Genomic DNA, 21,310 nt, shown 5'->3' with positions numbered 1-21,310 from the left:
ACAATATGTTTTCTATCTTTTGACACTTTCTTTAATATCCTTGCTTGCTACTGTAATACACTGTGCTACAGTGGATTAATAGGAAAACAGGCAACAGGTGAGCAAGCTTTGAGAAAAGAACATAGCAACAGAAAAACACTAAATCACGACACTAAACAAATTACATGAATATAAGAGAAAAATAATACTAACATTTTAGTATTAAAAGACACCTCTCTCTTTTTCCTCTTTCATACCTAATACACTTAGGTGGTCGTGTTTGAATACTATGTGACAATGTTGATATTTTTGTTTGTGAATTATGTCCAAGACTAGACAGTTGAATAACTGAAGGCAGAAAAAAATCAGTGCCTTTTGATTTTTGTATTCGCATAAGGCCCAGGATATAACCTTACTCATATTAACATCTCAATGAATTATTTATTGAATGTATGAATGAGTAAATGAATAACTAAGGATTGTTCTGCATTATTATGTGTGAGACATTCTATGTGCTTTACATATATTTGTCCATGGTATCCTAGTAATCCTCTAAGATAGATTCTATTTATTCCTCATTTTGCAAATAAGAAAATTAATCCACAGAGAGTTGCTATTTGCCCAAGATCTTGTGAGGATCAAGTTTTAAACTCAGGCCACCTGATTTTTGACCACTCTAAGTTGTCTTTTTTAAAGAAGAAACTTATTGAAATATTTTGTTATAGAATAAGAAACAAAAAATAAATATTGCATATTTTAACAGTCAAAAGCAATTGGTCACCCATGAAAAGTAAGATTATAATTAGCTTAGAAATGATCAAAGCACAAGGGTATTATCCATTAACTGGATGAGTCAAATGATGATGTAAGAAAAACCCTTCAGTGGTGAGCTAAGACAATCACCTGAGTGACTGTTAGTCTGTAAGAGGGCTAAGAAATGATTATCTATTTGTCCTTAGGTAGCCAAGTAGAAATAAACAAAGTTAAGTGACAAGTTGTTTCAACAATTGGTGATGCAAAGAGACCATTCTGAGTTCATTAGACAGCAAATTACTTGACATACAATAAAGCTTAGTAAACCTCAGCTATTACTGTAGAAGAAACCTAAGGCTTTAACAATAGCAATAGCAGGAAATAACCATAGAACTACCACTAGAGTGACCTGGGACTCCTGTTTGCAACTGTATGAGGATATAATTTTTTTGTTTGTTTATCTCTTTGATCTGTGACTATTGCTGTTTATCTTAACTCCTACATTTGAATAGCTTACGTTGAATTGTTAATAATCATGGAGGGCTCTAGGAAAAATTGTAATTTGAGTAAAATTTGTTTGTTGCTTCTTTCCTTTTCTTTGAGTATTGTCTTAGTATACTTTTGATTTTCTGAAACCTAAAGTTACACTAGCTTAAATAATAAAACAATTATTTTACTCATGTTAGAGAAAGTTCAGAAGTTGGACACTCTTTTGAGTTGACCAATTAGCTCACAAGATTATCACAGATCTAGTTTGTAGTATTCTCTTTGCTCTGACAGTCACTGTGTTAGTTTGCTTCTGGAGCGGATTCTCCTCTTGGTCACAGGATGGCTGTCAGTAGCAACTAGCATCCTTTATTCATGCATCCTTAGATGCATGAGTTAGATGTAGACTGAGTGAAAAAGTGTGGCTACCTGTGACAACATCTTGAGAAACTGAAGGAACATATCATGTAGAAATCAATTATTATAGCTCACCAAGTCCTTGATACAATAATGAATAAAACTATAGTTAAATTCATAGACCACAAATTGCAAGGCTGCCTAATTAAAAATTTTAGTTTTAGTTTTAAGAAAAATTTATGTACCTATTGCCATACAATTCGTTATATCTATAGCTCATCTATTTATTGTCATCATAAAAGTTTCAGCCTATTTTTGAGTAAAAAAGGAATATTTTCTTGTGATATCGAGTTTAATAGTTATTTTCCAACTGCTATTGACTTGAATCACTGATACATTAGTTAGAATGTCCTTCAACCTGTTTTAGAGAATTGTATTTGCTCCCTTAACATTGTAAACACTTTTTTTTTTATTAGAGGTTAAGTTTGCTTACCAACCTTGTGACACATAAATAATGACCACACTGTTCCTAATGGCAAATCAGTAGGCAAGAGGTGAACATTCTCTTAATGAATCAGAAGTATATTTTGAAAGCATTTCTCTTCGTGTAAGGAATTGCAACTAACAATTAAAATAAGTGACTAACAGATTCGTTTAAATAACCAATGCAAAATCTTCCTACTCTGCACCTAGAAGTCTTCAGCATGTATCATTAGCTAGCTAAACACACACACACACACACATGCACACACACAAATTTTACTAGTATGTAAGCCAAAATTATCTGAGACAGGTCTCAGTCAATTTATAAGTTTGTTTTGCCAAGTTTAAGGACATGCCTGGAAGAAAAGAGCATTGAATCACAGAAACAGTCTGTGGTCTGTGCCTTTCTCCAGAGATGATTCTGAGAGTTTCAATATTTAAAGGGGAAAAGCAGGCTAGAGGGGAAAGAGGGAGGGTATGGTCATCCACATGTTGCAAGAGAAAAGAAGCAGGTGGGGAATTAGTCAGTGATGTATTCCTCTCAAGCTCAGTAAATTGGCACTTTACATAATTTAAGGTGAACATAGAGTACTTACCTGTGGAGATATTTAACCTCTTATCTGTAGCTATCTGCTTAGAAACAAAAGAAAAGGCAATGTCTTGCATGACTCAGCTTAATTTTTTCTTTTTGGCTTAGTGAATTGGGGTCTCAGAGTTTTATTTTCCTTCCACAAGTATGAGGTTAAAAAAAAATGTTATATTTTACCAATCAGCTATACTCTTTGGTTTGTGAAATCTTGGATTAAATGAGATGGCTTTTACCTCTCGTGTTGAATGCTATTGATTACATAAGAAGCTATGGTTGCTACAGTCAAGGACTTTGCCATCTATGTCAGAAAACAATGTCCATCCATGAACAATAGATAACAATATAAATTGTGAGTAGTCAATCCCAAATTCTGCGCTGGAGATTTTAAGTGCCATAGGGAACACCCCAATAAACCACTGAGGCTCAGATGTAACTAGTGGCTCATTGTCTCTGACACCCTTCCATCCAGGAATTTCTTTTTTTTTTTTTAATTATACTTTAAGTTTTAGGGTACATGTGCACAACGTGCAGGTTAGTTACATATGTATACATGTGCCATGTTGGTGTGCTGCACCCATTGTCACTTAACATTAGGTATATCTCCTAATGCTATCCCTCCCCCCTCCCCCACCCCACAACAGGCCCCAGTGTGTGATGTTCCCCTTCCTGTGTCCATGTGTTCTCATTGTTCAATTCCCACCTATGAGTGAGAACATGTGGTATTTGGTTTTTTGTCCTTGCGATAGTTTGCTGAGAATGATGGTTTCCAGCTTCATCCATGTCCCTACAATGGACATGAACTCATCATTTTTTATGACTGCATAGTATTCCATGGTGTATATGTGCCACATTTTCTTAATCCAGTCTATCATTGTTGGACATTTGGGTTGGTTCCAAGTCTTTGCTATTGTGAATAGTGCCGCAGTAAACATATGTGTGCATGTGTCTTTTTTGAAAAGATCAACAAAATTGATAGACCACTAGCAAGACTAATAAAGAAGAAAAGAGAGAAGAATCAAATAGATGCAATAAAAAATGATAAAGGGGATATCACCACCGATCCCACAGAAACACAAACTACCATCAGAGAATACCATAAACACCTCTATGCAAATAAACTAGAAAATCTAGAAGAAATGAGTAAATTCCTCGACACATACACCTTCCCAAGACTAAACCAGGAAGAAGTTGAATCTCTGAATAGACCAATAACAGGCTCTGAAATTGAGGCAATAATTAATAGCTTATCAACCAAAAAAAGTCCAGGACCAGATGGATTCACAGCCAAATTCTACCAGAGGTACAAGGAGGAGCTGGTACCATTCCTTCTCAAACTATTCCAATCAATAGAAAAAGAGGGAATCCTCCATAACTCATTTTATGAGGCCAGCATCATACTGATACCAAAGCCTGGCAGAGACACAACAAAAAAAGGAATTTTAGACAAATATCCCCGATGAACATCGATGCAAAAATTCCCAATAAAATACTGACAAACCAAATCCAGCAGCACATCAAAAAGCTTATCCACCATGATCAAGTGGGCTTCATCCCTGGGATGCAAGGCTGGTTCAACCTACGCAAATCAATAAACGTAATCCAGCATATAAACAGAACCAAAGACAAAAACCACATGATTATCTCAATAGATGCAGAAAAGGCCTTTGACAAAATTCAACAACGCTTCATGCTAAAAACTCTCAATAAATTAGGTAGTGATGGGACGTATCTCAAAATAATAAGAGATATCTATGACAAACCCAGGAATTTCAATAAATGGAAATAACTAATCATGATGTATTTGGCATTATGACCTACATTCATAAACAAGCAAAGGGACTTTAACAATTATATATTTAAATTACAGGTTATATGTTTCAAACTAGAGCTAATGTAAAATAGCAATGGTTACACAGAAATCAAAAAAGAGGATTCTGTAAAGTGATTCTGAAAACTCTATTGTATAACATAGTGAGTCTTGTGACTTTTATGAAATAAATATTATAAAATAGGTAGAATTTAAATATCTGGCATTACAAATTATTTATAATTCTGGTTCAATATCAGCATATATATATATAGTTATTTTGTTTGTTTTTTTTAGGGAAAATAAAGTAGAATTTTATACTTCCAGGAGGGAAAGATTCTTTAGCAAGTCAAATACTTTGGACCATCAACCAATGGTGCCAGGGGTTTTGGGAGATCCATGACATAGAATATCCAGTCCTTGCTTGTAGATGTGTATAACCTGGTAAGGGAGAAAATAATGAAGCATTTGAACTATCAGGAAAGCAGTTAAAAAATAAAAGTCATTCGTGTCTTGTTGTAAAAATGTTCACTAATGCCAACATGGTTTTAATAAATCTAAAGTAATTTTGCCATGATTTGTTTTACTTGCCTAATTATAGACACAGGCTGCACCAGAGTATCCTGAGCCCAGGGAGTATTTCATTTGATAATTATTTTCTAATATTTATTTTTTTCTCTTGAGTCTAAGAAGTAATCCCGTACCAGGAGCAGTGGCACCTTCGAAGACTTCCTATTGAGATTTCAGAAGAAATTCTTTAGAATATTTTTTGTGCACCTCGTTCTAGGGATCCTCAGCTCCTCTCTTGGAACCCTTGTTCCCATTCTGAGCCAAGGTCAAATATATCTATTTCAAACTTTTTATTTGGGTTTGTTCTGTCTGTGTCATTTTTTTTTTAGAGTTGTTGCTGTGATACTATGGTTTTAAAAGATGTGAAAAGAATACCTGTCTGACTTATACCTTGCCACAATCTCCTTAAACTTTGGGGTTGGCCTATAAATGAAAGAAAAGGAAAAGGGGAAACAAGAGAAGCAAGCAAGAATGAATAGGAAAAGGGCTTTGGAAGGGTGAAAAAGTCGATGTTTTTGTTTTTGTTTTGTTTTCAGGTGAGGGAAGGAGAAGAAAAATAATCTACTCTTTTGCCTAGATAACATGAGTCATGAACTTGTGGTGGAGGTGAAAATAAACTCCTGGCCCTCCATCTATGCTCTAACCACGAGACTGCCATTTCCTGCTTAGTTTTCAGAAATATATTTTATCGACCCTAAACTTGTTTGATATATAAAATGAATTTAATAATCTTAGGCTCATATAAAAATAGAATAAGATTTATCAGTCAAAAGAATTTCCTGACCAAGGATGCACGGCATTACCTTAGGAACACACCCCAAACCACATCATTTCTTTAATGGTGCCTTTTAAAAATTCCTGACCTCCCACCACTTCTGCCCTGACAGATTTTTCCTGTTTTAGCAGTATACTCTTATCCCATCAAACAGCTTTCAGCTGCATTATTTATTTGGGTAAAAACAACAGGAGTGGAGATGAGGGGCTTATCAATTCCAACTTACACAGTAAAATGACTGCAATTATCGGGTTTGGAGTTACTTTCTTCTTCACCTCTTAAAACTTCCCGCACATTCATGTTCATGCGATGAACATGGTAACTTTCTGATTGCATTTCAACCTCACTATTGTGTTTGTCAGTTCAATACCTTTAATAGCCCTGCCTCTGTGTTCGCCTGAAGCTACTGTTGGTACCTGGGGTTTCACTATTTGGTCTTCTAGTTTTACATCAGAAGCAAGGGTTTACCAAAAGTTCCTGACCCAACCCTGGTTGCAGCATTTCCTTGTTTCCTCAAGTAAGTCAGAGCCCTGTGAGAGGAATTGCTCTGAAGGGTAGGGGCTGAGGCCCAAGTGTTTTAGTAATAGGTTTGGGGTAAGCTGGACATGTCCTTCATGACTAGTCTAAGCACATTAGGAGTGGGGATCTGAATAAGATAGGCAACATGGTAGAATAGGGAAAGAACTATTCTGGAAGCAACCTAGGCAACTTAATACCTAGCCTCTCTGACCCTCAGTCTTCTCCCCTCATCAAAAATACCCACGCAGAAACAATAATGCCCACCCTAGTTACATCACTGTTATCACGGTGATCAAATTTCATCATGCATAGTAAAATCCTTTTAAACTCTTAAGCACTTCACAAATTATCAGCTTTCATTAATATGAATTCCCTGAACACTATTAAGCTGTTTGCCCCAACACTGTGGCTGTGGAATTAGCTTCCTTGAGTCCAGTTACACAACCATCTTTCTCCATCTATTGTACTCAACACCAGCTACTACAAAGGTGGCATAGGATATCTATGGATATCTATGATAAGAAGGTTGCTATCTACTGCCCCATACTGTATTTCCTGATTAAAACAAAAACCCATTTGTGATCATTATTCTTTTCTTTCATTCTTCACTCTATGAAATTTTTTTGTGATAATTTGATCCTGGTTTTGTAGAAAGAGTTATCTCAAGGTGTTTCTCTTGCAGGAAAAGTATCAAGACATCTGTGGATGAGTGCTGATATAGTCTCTGGCAACCTCTCTTCCATTTCCTGGTTGGCCTATTGTTTACCTAATTGCCAGTAATAATATTTCATTGTGTAAAGAATGTTGGCACCAGGGGCCCAAGTTCCAGTTTATTGATGGCTCAGAGCTTATGAATTGATGCCCTCAGCAGGTTGCTGCCCTGATGAATGGCAATTACTGTGGCTCCCACAGAGGCAATTGTAGCCAGAGCATTTACTCCTTTCAAATAATTGCCCCTGAGAAGCTGAACAGGTAATTGTAACATCTGAAAACCATGCTTTTGGCTCAGAATCAAAGCGTATTAATCTCCATAACAGAGGTGTTTTGGAATGACCCAAAAGAGTTGTTAAAGAATGGTCTCTGGAGTGTTTAATTTTAAGAATTGGAGAAACCTTAGTAAGATCCCCCCTCCCTAATGCAAATTAAAATGTTGTAAAGACACCCAGATAACAGTTAGGGGTGCCCACCTTTTGATGTTGTAATATTCTATAGTGATTGGTTGATTTTAAACTATGTACCTATCAGTACTTCTCCTTAAAATGCTTCAAACACCTTGCTCAAGCCAGTATAACCTACCCATTAACCCCCAAAGTGTTATGTGCTTATTCTCACCCAAAATATTTGTTCATACTACTCTTTAAAACCATTCAATAAATGTGTGCTATGAAAAACAATGAAAAAAGTAGAATTATTTGGAATATAATTTAATTTTACACTATGATTTAGATGAGTTTAACAAATTTCTAAAGCCCCTTCAATGTAGATTGTGCTTAAATCTTGGAGTCATACATGTCTTCTATAGACTCAAAGGATTATCACAGTTTGATTTCTGTTTATTTTGGTGCTGTGGGAGAAATAAGAAATAACCACATAGTATAGCTTCTTTGCTTAAACTTTACTTTTAGGAAGAATATTGCACAAAATGAGAGCGCATATAAGGAGACTAACTCATGATGGTTTGGGAAAAAATGAAAGTAAAAGGGTAACAGAAAATACTATAAGTATAGAGTCACACCTGTAGCTTTAAGGTCTTTTGTGTGGAATAAGGTTCAGACATCTTTAAGAATGGCATTAGACGAAAGGAAGAAAATTTTTTAAAGGGGAAAAGCTTTTCAAAACAAATGAGGATATAGAAATATCATAAACCAGCTTTAAATTCTAAAATACTTGATGTTTAAACTTTTTTTTTCAAATTGTTAGAAATAAGGTCAGTGTACTGAAAAGAGAACTGCCAGGTATGTTCTCCTGTAAAGCCAATCAAAGCGTCATCATTCAAAGTGCCAGGGACTTAAAAAATATTTTAGTATCATCATATTTCAGAATGATTACCAATGCCAAGAGGAGTGAGTAGAAGTCTTCAGAGTAAATTATGAATCAGTTCGGAAACACTCAACTATTAGAACAAAAACTATGAAAAAGTGATCATGAACTTAGATAAATATGGGATAAAATTGTGAACATGAGTAAAATGAAGTACATAGTAATTTTATAAATATATACATGCATGCACAACTAGAAGGACCTAAAGGATGCCAAGATAAAGATAGAGTTATTCATGCAGCCACAGACATAAATTACCTTAATTTTTATTTACCTCAAGGTTTTAATACACAAGAATCTCCTTCTTATATAATCATGGTCTTGATCTGCTAATTAGATTATTGGAACTGAGAGATCTATAGGCTTGTTGAACTGAACATGAATTTTAGACAGCGTTTGTTCCAGGCATCTGTCTTAAGGCAGACAAACATCTGAACCAAGAATGACAAACAGGTATGAATTTAGAGGCCAATTTCAATCCATTTGTAGTGGACAGCCCAGAACAATGCTTTGAGGTAGATTGTGAGGAAGGAGACCTGTGCCTCATTTATAATGTCTGCCACGATGCCATGCAGGAAACTTCTCTGGTCTAAATTGTTCAGGCCCAGGAATATCCCAGACACATATTGGGACAGAAGCTGGCTTGAGTGCCATGCATTTGTCCTTATTAGTCTAAACTATTTAGTGTTAAAGAAGGTAGAATACAGACATTCAATCACTAGGTACTCTGGAGTATAATTACAAAGTACAGGTGTATTTAACCTGGATTTTCTTTCACCAAAATTATCTCTGACATATTAGAGGATTTTAAAAAATTGATTTCTATATCCTGAGGAAATCTAAAACCTTTCAGGCTATAAGCTCCTTGCCCTTCATTTCTTTAAGATTTTGGAGATCTGCAAAAATGTGGGAAACGGCAGAGAGCAACAGTCTTGTTCTGTAAGTGAATGGCGTCCACGTCAATGGCTATTCTTACACCATGCTCTTGTCATTTAGATGGCTACAATAGCCTAAGGCCTCTGTCTGCTCTATGATTTTTTCCCCCAACTAACTCTATCCACATGCTCATTTGAGCCATGTAACCATAATGGAAATCATAGTCAGTTATCCCAATTGCAAACTATTTATACCTGATAGTCATGCAGCATAAAAAGAATTATTTATATTAAAGATGTGTCCAATTCACTTTGTGGTATGCTTTATACGATCACAATAAACTCTGTTGATTCCCGACCTTTTTCCACAGAGGCTCAGCTCTTTGGCATGGTCTCCTACCATAATTTAAAGCAATCAGAAGACATTAAAATCCTCCATTGAATCCTCTGACCTTGAACTCTGACCTCTCTTCCAAAGGCTTGTTCAGTCCTTCTGTGTCCTTTCTTTGGTCTTTGCTTTCCACTTTCACCCTAATGCATTCATTCATAAATTCAGCAAACATTCACTGATAATTACCTTTAACCAGTTAGGAAATATGTGCCAGTCACTGCAATAGGTACTTTCCGTTTTTTCTCTTGGTTCTTCATAGCATTCAAAAGATTTCAGAATTACTATCCTCATGTTATGGTTGAAGGAATTGAGGATTAGAGATGTTGAGTAACTTGCTCAATATCACGCAGCTAGGAAACACTCAGTTTGGGATGCGAGTTTAGCTATCTTCTTTCCGGTGATTTCCCTCCCTCCCTCCCCCTCTGCCCCCCAACCCCCTACTTCCCTCCCTTCCTCCCTTCCTTCCTTCCTTCCTTCCTCCCTCCCTCCCTCCCTCCCTCCCTTCCTTCTTTTTATTGGAGACAGAGTTTCACTCTTGTTGCCCAGGCTGGAGTGCAATGGCGTGATCTCGGCTCACTCCAACCTCTGCCTCCCAGGCTCAAGTGATTCTCCTGCCTCAGCCTCCCAAGTAACTGAAATTAGAGGCATGTGCAACCACACCCAGCTAATCTTGTATATTTAATAGAGACGGGGGGTTTCACCATGTTGGTCAGGCTGGTCTTGAACTCTTGACCTCAAGTGATCCACCCGTCTCAGCCTCCCAAAGTGCTGGAATTACAAGCATGAGCCACCATGCCCTGCTTCAGTGACTCTCTTTCACTTGCAAATCACTGCTTAATACTGTGACATGTGTAATAATAAGACATTATCTAAATTTTTATGGAACTTGCAAATTACAAACGTATCTAATTCATTACCTGTTTCATGTCCTATATCTATTCAGTCATATGGTTCCATCCTCTTCCCCATCACTACTGCCACTAATATGGTCCTGCCTTTGTCACCTCATACTTTGTACCAAAAGTCTCTTCATTAACATCCTAGACTCTTTGGCATTTTTCCCTTGCACATAATCTGCATGCAAAGTTTTCTCTCTGCTTAAAGACCTAATGTAGTACTTTAACTGGTTTATATGAAATCCCATGAGTAAATACAAAGGAAAATAATGTAATTTATAGTTTATTTCACATATTATTTATTAGTTTATATTACATCTATTCATTCAACAAGTAATCTTTGTATGTGTAGTCATTATTAGTCTCTGTCAGAGATATAAAGAAAAATCAAATTTGGTTTTTTGGGCCAGAACACTCTTGGGGAAAAGTGAGAATTTAAGGTCTGGACACCAAGAGCTATGATTCAAAGAAAATAATAGTCTTGCAATCAGAGAGTTTCAGACTAAGAATTCATGAAAGGAAACAGATGAATCAATCAGGAATCATCAAGGAGGAGGAAGCATTTGGGATAGACCTTGAAGAAATACATTTTAGGCTTGTGCAAATAGAGGAGGCTGAGAATGCATTGTAAAGACGCAGCCAGTGTAACTGTATGAGGTGTTGGGGAATGCCATGCAGGCCAGCATCACTGGAGTTCTGGGGGCACAGAGCATATTCTGCTCTGACAGCTCTGTGCTCTGCTCTTGGATACTCTTGGTGGAAGTCAGTATTTCTCTTTGGTTTTATAACACTGTTCACCTAGTGAACTCTGCTTATTCAGTTTCTGGAGTTTCCTTAAAATAATTTGTTTTTCATTTTTCTTTTACCATACCTAAGGCCTTTTCTATACTCTGAAAAGTTTGATTCTATTTGGCCTTGTAAAAGTTGTCACCAAATCTGTGTGCCAGTTGTCTTCCCAGTTGGATTAGAGTCTCTTCAAGGACCAGGAAAGCATTCTTTTAATCTCACATAAAACAGAGCTGAGAGCTGAACACATAGCAGGCACTCAATAAACTCGGGATGCTTTATTAGGTCTTTAGTTAGGTATGTATGAAACAGTACACAGAAAATGTAGCTGAAAAATGTTAAATGACTATGTCAGATTAATCTCGAATTGTTAGCTATGGAAAAAAGTAAACATCAATTTTAAAAAGGACACCACCAGATAATTCTTGGCACATTCTGCTTCTGTTAAAGATATTTGTTCAATCAAAAACACTCATGTTGGATGAATATTGTGGTATGTATCTGGTTTTGAAGATCTGTCTTAGGAAAATACCAGGAAAGGAAAAACCTTACTTACTTCAGTTTTAAAGCACCATTCTCAAGCTGGTGTTCATATCTCATTAACTAATTAGACTGGGTCGTATGCTTTTTCACCAGAATTATTTTTACAAATATAAAGAAGTCTATTTCCTTTTCCCCATTGAAATTCAAATTTACCTATTCATGTAGAATTATCACTAGATTAAAATTCATAATCTAAAACTCCTGTGTAATTTGAACAAATTCTGTTTTTAAAATCTGCCTATGGGATCACCCAACAGAACTAAACTCACTCTGTTAAAAGAATAACTTATGGGAGTACTATCAGAAAAGTTGACAACCCCAAATATGTACACACAACATGAACATACACTGAATTGACATGCAACTGGTAAGTTTCATAAGCTCTATTATGTAAGAAAATTAAAGGAAGAAACTTGCATTATTTCCCTCACTTCTACTTCAGCTTGGTACTATGTGGGGATAGGAAGGGTTTGTTGAGTCAATGACACTAAAGCTGGATATCAAAGACTAAGCAGGATTTTCCCAGGGAGAGAGGGTCACGTTAGGTGAAGTAAGTGAAAGTTCAGAATGAAGGTTCAAAAGTCAACAGGATTCTATTGATTACATTGTACAAACTATGGACTAAGAGTTGTGGGGAAATAATGATGACTAGAAAGTGTCCCCCCGTCATAATCCAGTAGAAAAAACCATTTAAATAATTCCATTATGAAACATATAAATGGAATGAGACCAATATTGGAAGGTTTTCCAGATAGAATGGGATTTGGCCTAGACCTTGAAAGGAGAGTAAGAATCTGGGAGGTGGATTGAGGAGGAAAGGGCCCTTCTGGTGAGGAAAGAGTGTGAGTGTGCATATGCCACCATGACAGGAAAGTGGTGCTCTGGTTGAAAAATTGGGAAACAGGGGTTTAATGACAGTGAAAGCTGGAATGGTAGTTTGGAGTTGAATGATAGAGTTCTTTGAATTATGGATCAAGCACCTTGAACACTGAGTTAAGGACAGAGTGTCATAATTTGATTTCTGTCTTGAGTTTAGCATATAAGCCAAGTTAAGGGATTCTGGGGAATTATACATAAAGGTTAATTGTCACTGTAGGAAGAACGCAGGAAAAAATTGTGTTTAATGTCAGGAGAAGTGGCTGAAGATGAAGCTTGGGAAAATCTTTCATACTAAGAAAGAGAAAAAATAGGGAAACCAAGAAACATTAAGAAAGAGACTGCAGAGAGACAGAGATAAATGTTCTTGTACACCAAGTCTTAAAAAGAAACAAAACGAAACAAAAAACACACACATTCAGACACATCACCAGGGAACTTGTGGCACCTTGGCTTGCTGGATCTTATCAAAGATTCAGCATATGTGCTATGCAATTCTCTGAAGCAGGAGGCGATACAGGACCTATCCTATGGGATATAAGCCCCACAACGCTAATCTTTCACTTTCTCTTTCACCATCTTATCTAACCCAAAGTTCACTTAGTCTATGCGTCTACAGAGTCACTCTCTAAAAACTCCTCATATGTCATTTTGTAACTTAAACCAAATGGGATAATTCTGTACTACAGTTTTTACAGTCTTTCCTAATGGCATCTACTTATCAATATGAGGAGAAAGAAATGACTAGAATGGCATTCTAAAGGGTCCTGAAAGAGATTTTTTTAGATCCACACAAAATAACGATCCAAAAACTCTCTCTTTTTTTTTTTTTTTTTTGAGACAGGGTCTTGCTCTGTTGCCCAGGCTAGAGTGCAGTGGCGCAGTCATAGCTCACTGCAGCCCTCAACTCCTGGGCTTAAGCGATCCTCCTGTGTTAGACTTCCAAGTACGTAGGACTACAGGCGCCTGCCACCACGCCTGGCTAAAATTTTATTTTTTGTAAATATGTGGTCTTGCTATGTTGCTCAGGCTGATCTTGAACTCCTGGGTTTAAGGGATCCTCCTACTTTGCTCTCCCTAACTTCTGAGATTACAGGTATCAGCCACCACACCCAGCCCCAAAAATCAATTTTTTTTTTTTTTTTTTTTGAGACGGAGTCTCGCTCTGTTGCTCAGGCTGGAGTGCAGTGGCACCATTTCGGCTCACTGCAACCTCCACCACCCGGGTTCATGCCATTCTCCTGCCTCAGCCTCCCGAGTAGCTGGGACTACAGGCGCCTGCCACCATGCCCAGCTAATTTTTGGTATTTTTAGTAGAGTCAGGGTTTCACCATGTTAGCCAGGATGGTCTCGATCTCCTGACCTCATGATCCGCCCGCCTCGGCCTCCCAAAGTGCTGGGATTATAGGCGTGAGCCACTGCACCCAGCCCAAAAATCTATTCTTTAGGGTACTTTATTATTAAACAAATAATTAATTTAGAACACCATTCTGTAAAGTTTTTTCCAAACATTTACCCATTTATTGGCCTAAAATAGTTCACATTACTTTATATTTTTTCAGTAACTGTGGGATTGTAATAACATCATTATCACTTTGATTCCTGATATTGGTTATTAAAACTCTCTCTCTCGATCAGTGTTGCCATGTTGCTATTAATTCTACAGTAAAATAATATTTTTGTTTAATTTTTCTATTATAGACTTGTTTTTATTTTATTAATTCCTACTGCCATAATATAATTTCTTTTCTTTTACTTTCTTTGGGCTTCTAGTTCTTTTTTTCTAACGTTTTGAGATTGGTAAATACTTTTTTAAGCTTTCTTCTTTTCTAACATATGAAATTAAGTGTATATATTTTCTAAGCATGGACTTAGCTTCTGTATTTTAAAGTTTTGATATTTATATTTGATAATCATTAAATTAATTTTCTAATTTCCATTGTTATTTCTTCTTTGATGTATAGGTTATATAAAAGTATATCGCTAATTTTCAAATATTTGGGAACATAAAAACCATTTTTTATTATTGATTTGTAGTTTTATGCTACTGTGGCCAATGAACATATTTTGAATGGTTCTGGTTTTCTAGTTTAATTAAGATTTGCTTTGTGACACAACATATGCTCAATTTTGATCAATGTCTCAAGGGCATTTGTAAAGAATATGTCTTCTGTAGGTGTTGGGTATGATGTTCTACATATGCCATTAGGTCAAATTTGTTCGTCATGTTATCAATTCTTCTATACTCTTATTGATTTTTTTGTGTATTTGCTTTTTTTTGAGATGGAGTATTGTTCTGTTGTGCAGGCTATAGTGCAATGATGCAATCTCAGCTCACTGCAACCTCTGCCTCCCTGGTTCAAATGATTATCATCCCTCATTCTCCTGAGTAGCTGGGACTACAGGCATGTGCCACCATGCCTGGCTAATTTTTTTTTTTTTTTTTTTGTACAGATGTGGTTTTGCCATGTTGCCCAGGCTGGTCTCGAACTCCAGAGCTTAAAAGATCCACTCACCCTAGCCTCTCAAATTGCTGGATTACAGGTGTGAGACACTGCGCCCAGCCTCCATTTGCTTTTGTCAGTTTTAGATTGAAGAATATTAAAGCAATTGTAGATTTTTAATATTTTTTGTAGTTCTATCAGTTTTGCTTTTATTAGGTAGAAACATACTTAGAATTTGAACATTAACAAATTCCTATTTTAGTTCTGGTAATGATTCTTACCTTAAAGTCTACTTTGTCTGATATTAGTATAGCTATGCAAGGTTCCTTTAGTTTATGGTTTACAAAATATACATTTCTTTTCCTTCAACTTTTAGCTTTTTTTATCTTTAAAATGTGCCTCTTATAGATAGTATATAATTTTTATCATTGCTTTTCTTTACAATTCAGCCTGATAATATTTTTCTTTTTTATAGCATATACTTCATTTTACTTTAATATATTTTCTTATATATTTAGTTTTAAATCTACCATCTAACTATTGTTATATTTGTGACAACATTTCTGCATCCTTTTCCTTTTCTCTTGTCTTAATTTGTCTTCCATTAGCTTGTTAATTATTCATTTTTCTACTCTCTTAGTGGTTACTCTATAAATAAAAATTTGTTCTTTTAAAAAAAATCTAATATCAATTGGCATTGTTTCACCCTTCCCCGTAAATACAATGAACAGAATACTTTAACTTCATTTATCACCTTCATGCCTTTTACATTATCTTATTATTGTCATATATTTTAATTTTACATATGTTTTAAATTCAATAAGACATCTTTCATGTTTTTATAAATCAATATTTCCTCAGATTTGCACTCATATTTACCCTTTCCGTGGTTGATTATTCTTTTTCACATTTTCCTGCTTTCTCTGGGATCATTTTCTCTATCTGAGGATCTCGCTCTAGTATTGCCTTTAGTGTGGGTCTGTTGATGATACATTCTCTCAGCTTCTGCTTATAATAAAATGTTATTATTTCGCATTTTTTTGAAGAATATTTTCCCAAGATGTAGAATTCTCAGTTGACAGTTATATTTTTTTCCAGTACGTTGAAAATATCATCCCGTATGTTCTGACCTCCATCACTGCCAATCAGTCTTATTAATTTGTAGGAAATATGTCTATCTTGGTTTGAAGTTTTACTGTGATGAGCCTAAGTGTGGTTTATTTTATGTTTTGGAGTTCATAGTACTTTTGTCTCTACTTAATGACTTCCTTGTTAGGATTTAGAAAATCATCTCTCCTTTCTTTCTAGGACGTCTGTTAAAGAAAAAAACTATTCAATGATACTTGATAAAGCATGGTAAGGGAGACATTATTCAGGACCATTGGGATAGGTATGGGAACCACTGCAAGGGAGTCTTGCAATAAGGGAGTGACACTGAACTCAGCTCCAGATATAGCATGGGCCACTGGGAATTTTTAGCCAAGGAGTAGTGGAAGGATCAGTGGATGGAAAATTACTAAGAGGAAACTCAACAGTAAGGAATATTAAGGAATATTCTTAATAAATTTACCTAAGGGGATTCTTACTAAAGACAGGTCAAGGGGATCAGACATCACGTGCAGGGTGGTGAAGGATGAAGAACCTGATCTGATATAAAGGATAATTAGATATTGAGGATGAGGGGTCTTGGCTAAACTTACTTAGCAGGGTTCTTTTGCTAAAACTGGGTTTTATGAGGAAGTGCACAGATGGGCCTAGGAGAAGATTCAGAAGCCTGACTAGTTTGACTAAGCAAAATTCTCTCTCACACTAATTACGACTTTAGTAGCTCTGTTTATTTACCCCCTACCACATCCTAAATTTCCTTTATGTAGTTTTCTGGAGTTTTGTTTGTTTACTTTTAATCCCTTTTTTCTCTCCATGATTCAGTCTGTATATAATTTTTTTGTGACCTGTATTCCAGTTCAATAATCTCCTTGCTATGTCTTGGTTGATGCTTACCTCATCTATTGTGTTCTTAATTTCAATGATCACATTTTTTATTTCTAAAATTTTTATTTTATTGTTTTGTGGCTCTCAGTTCTATGCTGAAGTCCTCTATCTTATCATCTAATTTCTTGAATAAATAAATTATGGTTGTTTTAATGTCCATGTCTGATGATTACTATTTCCACATTTCTTCAGGGTTTGCTTTTCTTGTCTGTTTTTTTCTCTTGGTTTTGGACCATGTGCTCTTTCAGACAGTTAAGGTAGAAACAGATTATTCTAAACCAGTCAGATGGGCTTTAGTCTTTGTGAGGGCCAGTCTAATTCCATTTTAGCCCATACTTAAAGTGTGGCCCTTTGGGGAAGCCCAGTTGAAAACTTGGGGTCTTTTCTAGGGTTTCTTGTTGATGAGTCCTAAACTCCAATTTTTGCTACCCAGTCCTCCCAAAGATCTATTTAACTTCTGTGCCTCTTTGCTTCTGCAAGTGAATCAGCAAACAGTGGAGAGAAAATGGTGCAGGACATCGGGCTCATCTTTCTACTTCTGTCTAACCCTGAGTCTTGGATATTTTGACCTTTGTAATCGTTACTGCCTTAATAGCTCCCAATTCTTAAACAGAAAAATATTCTATCTATCTATCTATCTATCTATCTATCTATCTATCTATCTATCTATCTATCTATCTATCCAGCTACCTTCCTATCTATCTGGGTGGGGGAGAAGAGAGAGAGATGCATTTGTGTGTATGTGTGTGTCTATGTGTTGCCCAGTTTTTTTTTACTTTTGGTGGGAGGGTTCCTCTGCAATATACTAGCCTACCATTACCAGAAGATGAAAATGTCTGTTATAAACTCTTAAACATTCACCATTTGTTAATAAATTTTTTTTCTCTGAGAACAGTTAGCAAGAAACCCTGAAATGCAATCCTGAACTGTAAATTGTGTTAATAAAATTTGTTACCAAAAACAGAAATTAGGAAAGAAAATGAGGGAGAGAGGGAAGAGAGGATAAATGATTTTGCCAGAGAAATTGGAGAAAGCAAAAGAGGAAGAGGAAGAAGAAAAAGAGGAGATACCAAGGAAAAGTTGAGACAACAGATCATTACGGATCTCCAGATAGGTTTCATCTTGAGGCTGTATCTCCACTTTTCTGATTTTTTATATCCTATATCTTTCTTGTATTTGTCACTTCCTGTCCCTTCAACTAAACTGTCTGAAAAGTTCATGGCCAGCCCAGTTACTGGATGCAACCCAACATTCTTTATTCAGACTCTTTTGGGCTGTAGATATACACATGTATGGCCTGCACTTGTATGTACTCCAGCTGAGACTGAACTTTCTCCTTATTTCCTTCTCTACCTGTGATCCTCTTTCAGGCCTTTCTTGGTGTTCTTGACCATCTGACTGATATCCATATTTGTCTGTATTCTGACAAGACAGAGCGGCTCACCTAACTTCAGAACAACATCATAGGTGCCAATACATAGCAGACCAGATACGCTGTCCAGAATACCCCTCCAAGGTTATTCCAAACCTAAAACTAAGCCAGGATTTTTTCCAAAAATACATCACTATATTTTGTCTTGGGTGTTACTTCCCTACTTGGCAAGCTAGGGCTAGAAAAATTGGAACAGAGATTTCCTGTTAGCCTCTCTTATATTCTTTTCTTTCATATATATATCTTTTACTTGTACTGTCTTTACTATGACACAGTTGCCACAGCTTTCACAATGATTTATAGCCTATCAGAATTTAGTGAAAGATCTACATTTTGTCTCCTATTTTCCTCAAAAGTGTTTCAGCTAAACCGTTCTCTTCATACTAAACAAATGTTTTTGTGTGCATAAATAATCGACTGAAAGAATATTTTATTTTATATTTCTACTTTCATATTGTAGTTCACAGAACTCTCTAACTATAATGTTTTCTCTTTTTCTTAACCTAGTGTAGTCAAACCCATCCTTTGGGGTCATCTCAAATCTTGATGCCTCTGTGGTTTTTTTTTATTTTTTAATATTTACTGTGACTAATCAAAAATTTTCTTTAACTAATACCACAACCATTTTATGTAAAGATGCCTTGCCTCCAGAAATTGATGGAAACTCCTTTGTAGCAGGAAAAACATCATTTCCTTATAATACCTATGTTGTTGACATGTTTACAGTTTACAAAGGATTGCTACCTATTTAGTATTATCTCTCTTAATCCTCAAAGAACAGAGTAAAGTAGGAAAGTGCCCGTATTACAGTTTTAAACATGATGGAACTGAAATGTGGGGAGGATAAGTGATTTGCTCAAGATCATACCCTTATTAAGTAGAAAAGCCAGGATTGAGCTAAACAGTCTTATGCTAAAGTCTCTGACCTTTCTACTACAGCATACTGTTTTCTACTTTTAAAATTCCTTTCAGCCTTCAACAAAGTCCTTCACAAGTCATAAGGGATCAACGAAAGAATAAATGAATAGATTATGCTTTTGTCCACTTGCCACTTATATATTTATTTAGAAACAGGCCTAATTGGTATTTGCTTCAGAGCAAAAGAAGAATTCCTCTGCAACTGTGGAATACATATAAAGATATAAGAGCAGTAGTCAATGTAAGGAAGGACTAATAACAATTAAAAGTCTCAACGCAAAATATGAATTCTGTGGTGTTATGTTCATGTTTCTAAGTTTGGAATTAAGCTGTTCTCAGCACTTGGGTAAATAGGCTCACTTAAATAGGCCAAGTTCTGATCTCCTGCCTTAACTGTCTTATCTTATTTAGATACATAAATGGGTTCCGCCTGGTGCATGAGAATGCTTTTAACATCTGAAACACATACAGATAACATAGCCAAACTAACAGTATCATCATCTGCCCTTCCCTGACCCAGCTCTCTTGAAGACACTGTGAGGCATTTTGAGTCAGTTTATATTGCAGGAAATAACTTTTTTCTTTTTTTTTTTTTTTTTTGGCAGGCTGACAGGCCGAGACCAGATCTTCCAGCAACTGGCTTCTTTAGTTCCTGGAAGGTTTTGAAAATGTTAGACTATCTGTGCATTGTGCATTGCCTTTCTCACATGTCAGTAAAGATTGCAATGTATTATCACCACCACTAATTTACTTTTCTGACCGAGAAACATATACCTTAAAAAAATGAGAAAAGAAAAAGAAATCTTAATGATAGCTTCTTGAACACTTTAGGCATTACTGTAAATTAGCTTTTGTGCTAGAACAGTCTGTTTGGTGCCAGGAACAATTCGAAAGGCTTACAATACAAAAAAGGTAAAGTTTTAACACAATGTAGTCTAGACAGAAATTGTGCGACAATAAACTCATTATTGTAAAATTAAAAAAATAAAATAAATAATGCAAAATTGTTTTTATTTACCTCTTGGTGCTGGATCCTGCCCCCTAAACTAGGGTATTTTTTACTGATATTTCCTCTATTCCAGAATATTTGTTTCAGGTAACTCTCCTGGCCATAGACAGTGATTATAAAGAACAAGAATTGAGGCTGCAGTTTAACTTGTGTCCAAATTCAGATTGGCCATCATCTCTGCAGCTCGGCTCTGTTGTGGCCAGTTCTTCAATGTACCTGTGTTGGGGAATGTAGGTCTACAACCCTGCCAAGATGAGGGCCAATTGTTTCATAAATTGGCAGGCCTAGAGCACTGCTACAAGTCAGAACAGTGTCCTAGCAACCAAGTGACTTACTTATTAAATTATCTCATTATTCTCTTACTCCAAATTGGGAGAAAGCTCATAATTTCCTTCCAATATATTTTCCCGTCACAATTCAGTTTATTTTATAATTACGTGCAGGGAAAGAGGTTTTCACTGTGGTGGTGGGTTTCTTTTCCTTACCATTTAGGGTCTTTTAAATTAGAATACATTCTTCATAAGTATATATGTATATACACATACATGCACACATACATATATAAATTAAAACTTCATCTGTTGCTTCCTTTAATCTCTATATTTTAAAAATATACATTTTTTTCTGTTAGTTTAGGACCAGTTCCAACTTCGAATCCCCAATTTAGATTACATGCTCTGAAACTAACTCCAAACATTTACTGAGTTTGAAGGTCACAGTGCTATTGATTGATTTCTACTTATAATGTATGTTGTCCTAACATGAGTTGTGCTTTTTTTCTATAACGTTG

The sequence above is a fragment of the Nomascus leucogenys genome, chromosome 11 (genome assembly GCF_006542625.1).
Source record: "Nomascus leucogenys isolate Asia chromosome 11, Asia_NLE_v1, whole genome shotgun sequence".
Taxonomy (NCBI): Eukaryota; Metazoa; Chordata; class Mammalia; order Primates; family Hylobatidae; genus Nomascus; species Nomascus leucogenys.
Note: the sequence above shows the minus strand (reverse complement) of the source record.